The following is a 10,131-nucleotide window of genomic DNA, read 5'->3' on the forward strand; positions in this document are numbered from 1 at the left end:
AGAGAATGAGAAAAGAAGAGGAACTTTTGGTCACATGCATCAAGGAAGGAATGAGTACTCTTGCCAAATGCAAGCCCTCTTATTTATATGCATAAAGTGAAGTTATTAACCATTAGTCCTTAGCACTTTAAGCAAACTTTTCCCCATTGTCATAAGCATGTCTCCCATGCCTTTAAAGCATGATTAGACAAGTCATACACTTCTTCTTTTTATACAAATCTCGAAAATTTCATAAAGAATAAGAGTTTGTTTATATTTTATAAACTCAAAGTTAATAAGATATAAACTTTGTCTTTCCCTAAAAGACAAAAAGCTTAACTAGTCCAAAATGTTGTACATGACTTAATAAATCATACCATATGATATATTATGTTACTTGCTAATGAAAATTATTATTTCAATTAAATAAATGATTTCCAATTTAATTATAAGAGTTTTATTGAATATTTATTAAAATCAATTTATAATAAATAATCAATTGTATCAAGTTGTTGTTAGTGTGACCCATTAGTATCATATGTTATTTAACAATATCAATTTAATATGACTCTTGAGCATACTAGATATTTCAGAAAGACCATAAGGGTAGTCCATGACACTTATATGCAAGACCATGGGGGTAGCCCATGACAATGTAATTGTAATATTTTGGGGAACTCGCTAAGCTTCGTGCTTACGGTTTTATGGTTTAACATTTTTGGGTACTTCCAGTTTTAAAGGGAAAGGTCCGGCTTGACTGCACAACACCCCTTATGATTTCCGTATCGATGATAATTCTACTATGTTGATTTTGATACATTATACTATGTTTGGTTTTGAAACACATGATGTGTGGTTTTGATGTTTTTAAAAAAGTTAAATTTTTTATCAGTATTTTTAGGATGTTACATGAAGTACGAAATGGACTCCGAAATGGCCCATTTCAGATACAATGGATTTTTGCAACAAAGTAATTTATAGAGATTATTTTTTTTAATAAACACACCAAAAATTGATTACATTACTTAATTTCCCATTATCTAAAATCAAATTTTAATAAGAAAAACAAAAAAAGGTAAATTTGTCCACATTTAACGGATTAAATAAACATCTGTTAAATTTAAGAACAAAATCCATAACCAAACCATTTGAAAATAATAACTTTTGTTTGTTGAAACCTTTTATTTTCTTGGAAAGAAAAATGCAGACCATCTGGACCGTTTCTCATAATTTTCTAAATATTTTGTGAACCTTTCTCATCTATTTTTTTTTAACATATGTAATGTTTAAAAAATTAAAAAGTAGTTACCAATAACATTTAGTAAACCAATATATTACGATACAAGAAAAATAAAATACTAAATACTACTAAATCTAAAGTCTATTTCTATCTACTATATGGAACCATCAAAACCCGAAAACGAGCCAACACGTGGGCCTTTAACGGGCTGCTTTTTAGGGTATGCTTGTGGCAGGCCTTCACCATACGCTTTGTGCACTTGAAATTGGTTACACGTTCTATTTCTATATATATGGAAAAATTAGAACTCACCTAACATAAAACTAACTATTACAATTACAATGTATATTAGGAGGCATTTCAAGCTCAAAGAAAAGGAAAATATCTGGATCGGTTACAAGAACTTGGTTTACGTTTAATACCCAACATTATGTTTTAAGCCGAATTTTAACATTGTTATAAATTAAGACTTCTGCTATTCAAGTTTCTTTCCTGTAAAAGATGATTATTCGATGGTTTTACGGATTATGAGTTACTAGATATTAGTCACCATCTTAACTATGGAGTGTGACATATAATTGAAAGCAGATAGAATGTTCTATCTTAAATGGTCAAATGACATGTATCATATTCAAAAGATTAGAATAGTTTGTGTGGCTCAAATTAATTAGACTTATAGTCCAGATGCTTCATCGAAATCTCAACATTTATATAGATGTAGTGCCATGTTTAAATTGAAAACGTAAATTAAGAAATATATATATATATATATATATATATATATATATATATATATATATATATATATATATATAAATTCCAAGAATTAAATTACAATCGTTATCATTTGTATTAAAATTACTAGTTTGATCTTTGATGGCATGAGTCTGCGTGGGCCATGTTGGGCGGACTGGGCAAAGCCAGATGTGAAGTTGGGCGGCTTATTGAACCTGGGCTGCTGGGCACAAATGGTAAGCATGACTTTCCTGAAGGCTAAGGAGATTTCCACGTTGAGTCGTTGATTTCAGAATGACCCCCTAAACTTTTTTAAAATGTCATTTTTGGTACTGTTATAATATTTATGACATTTGTTCATTTTTACCTAAATGTAAAATTCATTCTAGCCTCGAAAGTTTGATTTTAGTAGCATGAAAATGTATTTTGACAACCTTTTTTCTAGTGTATATATTTTGGGCACCAAAGAGTTTTTATGCTACTAGTAAGGAGTGACACTCTCATCTGAAAGGTCATGAGTTCAAGTCTGATCACTTTGAGACATAGATGATAATTAGAACTAGATTAGTTTTTCATTTAAAAAACATATTTTAGGCGTAATGTATGGTGTTTTATATGTTGTTAGGTAATGTAGGAAACAAAAAATGATACATAATTGTTACTTTTATACATGTAGGAGGAAATATGGATATATGTGTTAACCCACAGGGTCTAAAATTGTCTTTCTAAACAAGTCCTTATGAAGAAAATAAAAGCTCGAAATATATATAGAGATGTCTGAAAATAATGTCATATCAATGTCGGATAGACTATGTGGAATTCAAAATGTCTCTCCAAAAGAGCATTTATTGAAAAATGAGACTACAAATACATATACATATCAACCATACAATGATTCTGCATTTCGGTTAAGTTTAATTTTGTTTAATGTATATTAAAATGATACTTATGATTTATGAAAAATTATCATTTGGTATATTAGTGCTTAATCTCTTTCTTTAATAATTGACTAATTAAATATTTGGTTTTTGTTGTATTAATAGTAGATGGGGGACATTATCTATGACCGAGTTTTGAACTTTATGACATACCCTCATGAACATTATTGCATGTCTCATGTACACGCTGATTTTGACGGGATTGAGCAGAGCTGAATTGCAAATAATACTAGAGATTAGAGATGCGCATATCATATATTACATTTACTAAACTAGGATATGACATGATATCTTATCTATTAAGTTGTATGTTGAAAATAACGAGAATTGATTTAAAGCGTATGTATATGACATTGTAAACTTTACCATGTACAACGATTTAAAATTTCAAGCTTTCAGCGGTGCCACTTAATAAACAACATGAAAACATGAGTTCTTTGATGCACAAATAATTAATAATCTTCCATAAATGAAAAATAATCGGCAAAGGAGTATTCATACCCTCTTAGCACATTATTACTTGATAAAAAACCAGGGTTGTCTCTTCGTATTAATTATACTGTATGTCGACTTCTTTTTTTGTCACTTTTTGTTTTTAATTCGATTTACGTGATCTTGAGGAAAGATTTGGAACATGCCTTTGTTGACGTCTATTAAACATTGTACTAATTAATGGCTCTAAACAAATAGTCCATGTTCCCCAACATGCTTGTTTATTTACAAAATCAGCTTACACATGTTGCCTTTATAATTCCATCTAGCTTTTGCTTTCATTTTGATGTGTAAGTATCTAAATATTTTATCAACAAAAAGACAAATATTCTATCATCACATTGTAAAATAATTAATTATTGGACCATGAGATTCCTATGTTTGGTAATTAATCTAATCGAGCGGTTTAATTCGTTAACTGAAAACAATTTTAAATTTCTTTAATTCTAACGCACTTTTATGGTCTTTTCTTCAATTAACTATTATTTTTTTCCTTATATATTCACATTACCATGAACATAATACTCACTTTATACATATCCTGTTACTTCTCATTCTCTTTCTCAAGAAATCATGTCAAATCACATAGTATCCTTTCTTGCAATCGCTAAATGGGCTCTTGATTTCTTAATCAACCATTTGTTTTTCCACCATCGCAAGTTCCACCTGCAGGAAAGCTGTGAAGGGCATGGAATCAAGTGGTTCAATGGAAGAAAAACAGATTCATATGATGAAGAGGTAGAGTGTGCAGTGTGCTTGAACAAAATCGAAGATGATGATGAGACTAGAGAGTTGAGATGTAATCACCACTTCCACAAAAATTGCTTGGATCGCTGGCTTGCACATAGACATACGACGTGCCCTCTTTGCCGTGATAATTTGATGCTCTCACCAAAGATTAACTATGATTATTCTTTTTGCAATATGGTTATTTTCTGATTTTTGCTTTCTAGTTAATTTTTAATGCATTCCTTAATTTTCTCACCCTCTCTAATAAATAAACTCTCATTCAATTTGTCAAATACTATCATTTATCGTTATTTTGAATTAATTTTTTTCAACGTATCATTTTATGAGTTTTTCTATTTTATTAAATTTCACATAATATTTTAGTGTAATAATTACATTAAATATGGTAATAAATATAGATCAATTTCATTAATAAACTTAGCTTTTAATTTCAAAATTTCCAATATTAAAACTTATTAGTTTCTTTTATTTATTTAAATTTAAAAAATAAAAAACATTTCTATTATAATAATTCATTATTTTTATTTTATTTTTTTATACATTCAAATTTCTCAAATATTTCGACTTATTTATTTATTTTTTAAATTAATCCATATAATATATTAGTCTCGTAACTAGTAATATATATTTTAAGTGATAGTTACATTAAATGTGACATTAGGGATCTAAACACTGTATGTATTGCTTACTGTAACCTTAAAGTATTGAGTACAAATATTATCAAGTCACGTATGTTCCAGTGTGGTAATCTTCAAATGGGATTATTTGTTGGGTGTAAAGTTTTTGCATGCATGGCCACCAATGTAATAAGCCATGAATTAAACTAAAACTTAGATAAAACACGAGTTACCATTGGCCTTTGTGGTCATTGTTACGGGTGGAATTGATATCGTACCGATTTTTTTTTTCTCTAAACCCTATACCATATCAATTATAGTTGGTATACAAAATTTGCTATCAGAAACAAAAGGTAGGGTGGGTGGGTATTTTGTTACTTATATATATATATATATATATATATATATATATATATATATATATATATATATGAAAAATGAATAAAATACTTTTATTTTATTTTAGATTAAATTACACGAATCGTCCCTTATCCAAATGACAAAATACACGTTTAGTTCTTATTTTGAAAAATTAACTCGGACCGTCCCTAATTATTAAAATTTCACTCGGATAATCCCTAAACGACATAAAATGATTATTTTACCCTTATTAATTTCTTTTTTATTTACTTACAATTTGTTTTTCTAATTATATTAAAAAGAAAAAGAAAACACCACCGCCTGTACCACTCCCATCCAATCCCTTAAATCTAGAAACAAGAAATATGATCCTACATCTCCGGTTGTTTCATCTCCGATCATCTCTACTCACCGGAAACCATCTTCGTCCACCTACCACCGCCCCTGAAAGTACCTCCACTGATACCCTCACCATCGGAGATGAAGAGAACATCATGTAAATCAACACTTTAAATGTCCAATACAAGAAAAAACTCAACAAAACCATAAAAATCCCAACAATCTATAATTTTCTGTAAAACCTAAAGAACAAACCCATTAATTTCAGAACAATCTCAAAAATCTATTAATTGTTTTTCGTTTATGTAAATCCAGAAAAAAAATACGTTCTTCATTGGTTTTCATTTGTGTAGGGTTTAGAGAGGCTGCGATTTACAGTTTGCGTGTGGAAAAGTGGGTAACCCAAAATCTGCAAAAAAAATCATATAAACAAATTTGCCTAAAACGGATCGTACAAAATCGATTATGAAATTCATTTCAAAAATTGATTGAACATAATGCCAAAAACCCGTTTTTCAAGAAATTGAGTTCCAAGAATTGTTTGCAGATCTTGAAATCCCAACTCCGTCCAGATACGTAAATCATGAGGAATTTTGTTCTAGAAATCGTTGTTGTTGGTCATCGGTGGTCCGAATGTTCCAGACGTCAGGCCGACGCCGGAGAGGTGACAACCCCAATAGCGTGGTCGACGCCGCTGACTTGTCTCCCTAACGCTGACGACACCCAAACACCACCGTTTGAAAAACACTTCAGATCTACTTCACCTCTTCGACTGTCTTGCCCACTTTCTCTCTGTATCTTCTGCAACTCCAAATTGGAGAAGAACCTATGAAGGGTATTTGGTTTAGTTACAGTAAGACGTCAAGGGTTTATGGTAGCAGATCCCATTCTATTTTTTTTAATTATTAATAATATAAACAAATTAAAAATAAATTAAAAAAACAGATAAGGGTATATTTATCCTTTTAGGTCTGATTGAAATTAGGATGAAACGTCCAATTTTTAAATTTATTAGGGACGGTCCGAGTTAATTTTTGAAAACAGAGACTAAACGTACATTTTAACATGTGCACGAGGGATGATTCGTGTAATTTAATCTTTATTTTATTTTGATAGCGATCAAAATCCACAATCACACTTAACTAAAAGAACATATCTACCATTTTAAAAAGGTTAATACAAAACTTCATAAATTGTCTATATGGTTTTCAAAAATGTGGATATAATCCCTAACTTTAAATTTTTTTTATGGAAGTCTCTATATTTTTCAATTTCTATGGTAGTTGGTTCTATATCCACATAAAATGACATTTATATCATTTTTACTTTTTATATTTTTATTAACATAATTATTTAAAAACAAAACATTACTCATTTCCGACCCATATGTATTATCCAATTTTGACTTTTGAAGTATTTATTATTCGACTTTGACCTTAAATACTTTTATTTGTGTTATGAATTACTTGATGAAACTTATAACAATAAAAAGTCATTTAAAACACAATTCATTCATATATTTTACATTAAGTATTATATATCAATAAACAATAATATGTATGGTCACAGTTGAAGAATAAAGACTTCAAAAGTCAAAAGTAGATAATAAATATGAGACAGATGGAGTATTTAATATACAGTCTGTTCGACCTCATTCCTTTACCGTACCCTCTCTTCCCCCTCCCCTTCCATCTTTTTCTTCATCAAACTGCATCTTCTTCTACTTCTATTTGTTTACCTTTATTTATAGAGGAAACAAGAGTTACAAGAGGCATTACCTTTTTTATGGCTACCAATCTATAGCTACAATAAAGAGAGAAAAGAGAAGCTAACACATTTTTGGCTCCGATTATGAAATTTTGGATATTGTAGGTCGTCAGTCTACTCCGTTACCATTAACTACCACCAACTCCGTCACTTCTCCCCACATCCCGCTCATAGGTTTTCTCAAATTTTCATTTCCACCCGATACACAACCACCTCATAACTTCTACATCCATCTCTCTTAAAGTTCTGGTCGCTTTTGATCTATATTCTTCAATTGATATCGATTTTGAGCACACCACCATCGTTGCTTCTTACATTAATTTACACAAATGTGATCCTCTGCCACGATGGTGTTGCTTCTCTCTTACACCTAGTTAATTGCCAACATCTCTTCCCCACAACCCCTTATCTTCGATTTAGGAGAATGCCATTTTTAGGTACTCTATATCCCTATTTTCTTCCTTAAAGTTACTTAATCGAAGTACCAGTCTTGTAACGTCTCAAACTCACAACAAATTTAAACTTTTCAAAACAACCAATTTCCTAAAAAGAAGTGTTTACATAACCATTGTTTTCAAAACATTATTAAAAATTAAAGTCTCCCAAGATCCAATCAACATAACCCAAGGATGTGTACAGTCACGCCTTCGCCTTACCACGACCCTCAGAAGTACCTGAAACAAAACTAAAAGTGTAAGCCAACGCTTAGTGAGTTCCCCCAAAGTACCACCACATAAACATAACCAACAACAACATGCATATAAAGTCTTCAGCATGACTGAACCACCTCACTAGGCCTTCAACCTATCTGGACCGCTCTCTGGGCCTTCGGCCTGACTGGTCCGCCTCGTAGGCCTTCAGTCTATCCTGACCGCCCTGTGTATCTTGACCTTCAGCATAAAATAGGACCCCCTCAATGCGGTATACTCAAATATCAACATATACCATACCAATCAATAGCTAGCATATACATGTAGTCATACAGATCTAACATATCACTACAACATAGTAGCATCCTATATACCAGGATACAGATCTAACAGATCACTACAACATAGCAACATCCTATATACCAAGATACATATCTAACTACACCATACATACATACGGTAAAACCAGGATATCAATCCAATGGGCCGACCTTGGTGTCATCGACCCATAAGTCTAGTGGGGAAAACTCACCTCACAGTGTGAATGCAGTCTAAATAGCTCCTAACTCCGACAACCGGATCAACCCAATCCTAAATGGCAAAACATTTCCCATTCTAAATTGATAACATTTTCCCAAAACACTCTTGCTTAAAACTGGTCAAAATCCACAAGTTAATCGAGTCAACTCAGGCTTCAAACACGGGGCGTACTCCGGAGGTGTGCGGGGCGTACTCGAGGTCCGAGGCATCGGGGCCAAATCTGCGTACGGGCATCGTACCCTTCGGAACGCCTAACGTACATATAAACTTCTAGCTTAACCAATTTAGAGCTTAATACTCAAACTTAACACGTCCAAATGCAGATCCAAGTCCCAAATAACATTTTTTTACCATAAAGTTTCCAACTTTATGGTCTTGCATGGGTAAAAAGGTATTAGCATCAAAAACCTCAGCCACTTAACCCATTAAGACTTCAAAACACATGCATGGAAGGAAAGATATGATCAAGACTACATTTTTATGCTTCTAAACACCTCAAAGTGACTGAAAGGACAACTTAAAGGGGTTAGAGTAGCTCATACTCCAAATACCCAAATAATGGGACCAAAATGACCCAAAATCCATGGCTAACTTAGATCTATGCATAGAATCATCAAGTTCATAACTTTATACCTCAAAATGGCTCTTGAAGGTGAGGTGTTCCTAGATCTAGAAGGCCTTGATCTCCAAGATGATGCTTCTTTCTTCACCTTGCTTCAAAAGCACAAAATACACACACACACATACTTTTGAGCTCAAATGATCACATACAAGGGATTAGGGTTTAAAAGGACGAATTGAAGGTTGAAGGCTGAAGGGGGATGAGGAATGAAGAGTTAATGATGCTTTTATATGGACCAAACCCTAAAAATTAGGGTTTGAGGTTTCATTACGTATGCCCTGCGTACGTAGTGTACCCCTAACGTACTAGGGTCCACCCTAGCACGCTCAACGTTCACAACGTACCCCTAACGTACTAACCCTAGTCCAAAATTACCAAAATGCCACTATATGCCTTTTCACACTCTTTCTTGTACTCATGGAATAAAATGCTATACTTATCCATACATAGAGCTAAAATTAAAATTACCTCAACATCGGGATGTTACAATTCTCCCCCACATGAACTAGACTTCGTCTTCGAAGTCAGCTGTTGCGAATAACTCAGGATAATGTTCCCGCATCTATCCCTCCGGCTCCCAGGTCTACTCGGAGCCTTTCCAATGTTGCCACTAAACCTTTACCAAAGGTATCTCCTTGTTGCGCAGTACCTTCATATTTCTCTCCACTAATGCTACCGAACTCTCAATATAATTCAGACGATCATCGTCCTGGATATCATCCAAAGGGACCACCGCCTCATCATCCAACATGCACTTCCGTAACTATGAAACATGGAAAGTATTGTGGATCTGGCTGAGCTCACTCGGCAAATCCAACCGGTAGGCCACCGTGCCTACCCTGGCGATCACTTGGAATAGTTCAATATATCGAGAACCCAATTTCCTCCTCTTCTTGAAGCGTATCACAACCTTCCAGGGCGAGACCTTCAGTAACATGATATCACCAACCTGGAACTCCAACTCTGATTAATGTCGGTCAACATAACTCTTCTGCTAACTCTAAGCTGTCTATAGTCTCTACCTAATCTGCTGGATGAGCTCTGTAGTCCGGAGGACCAATTCAATCCTCCCCATGACTCTATGACCAACCTCTCCCCAACA

This window comes from Lactuca sativa, chromosome 4 (genome assembly GCF_002870075.4).
Source record: "Lactuca sativa cultivar Salinas chromosome 4, Lsat_Salinas_v11, whole genome shotgun sequence".
Classification (NCBI taxonomy): Eukaryota; Viridiplantae; Streptophyta; class Magnoliopsida; order Asterales; family Asteraceae; genus Lactuca; species Lactuca sativa.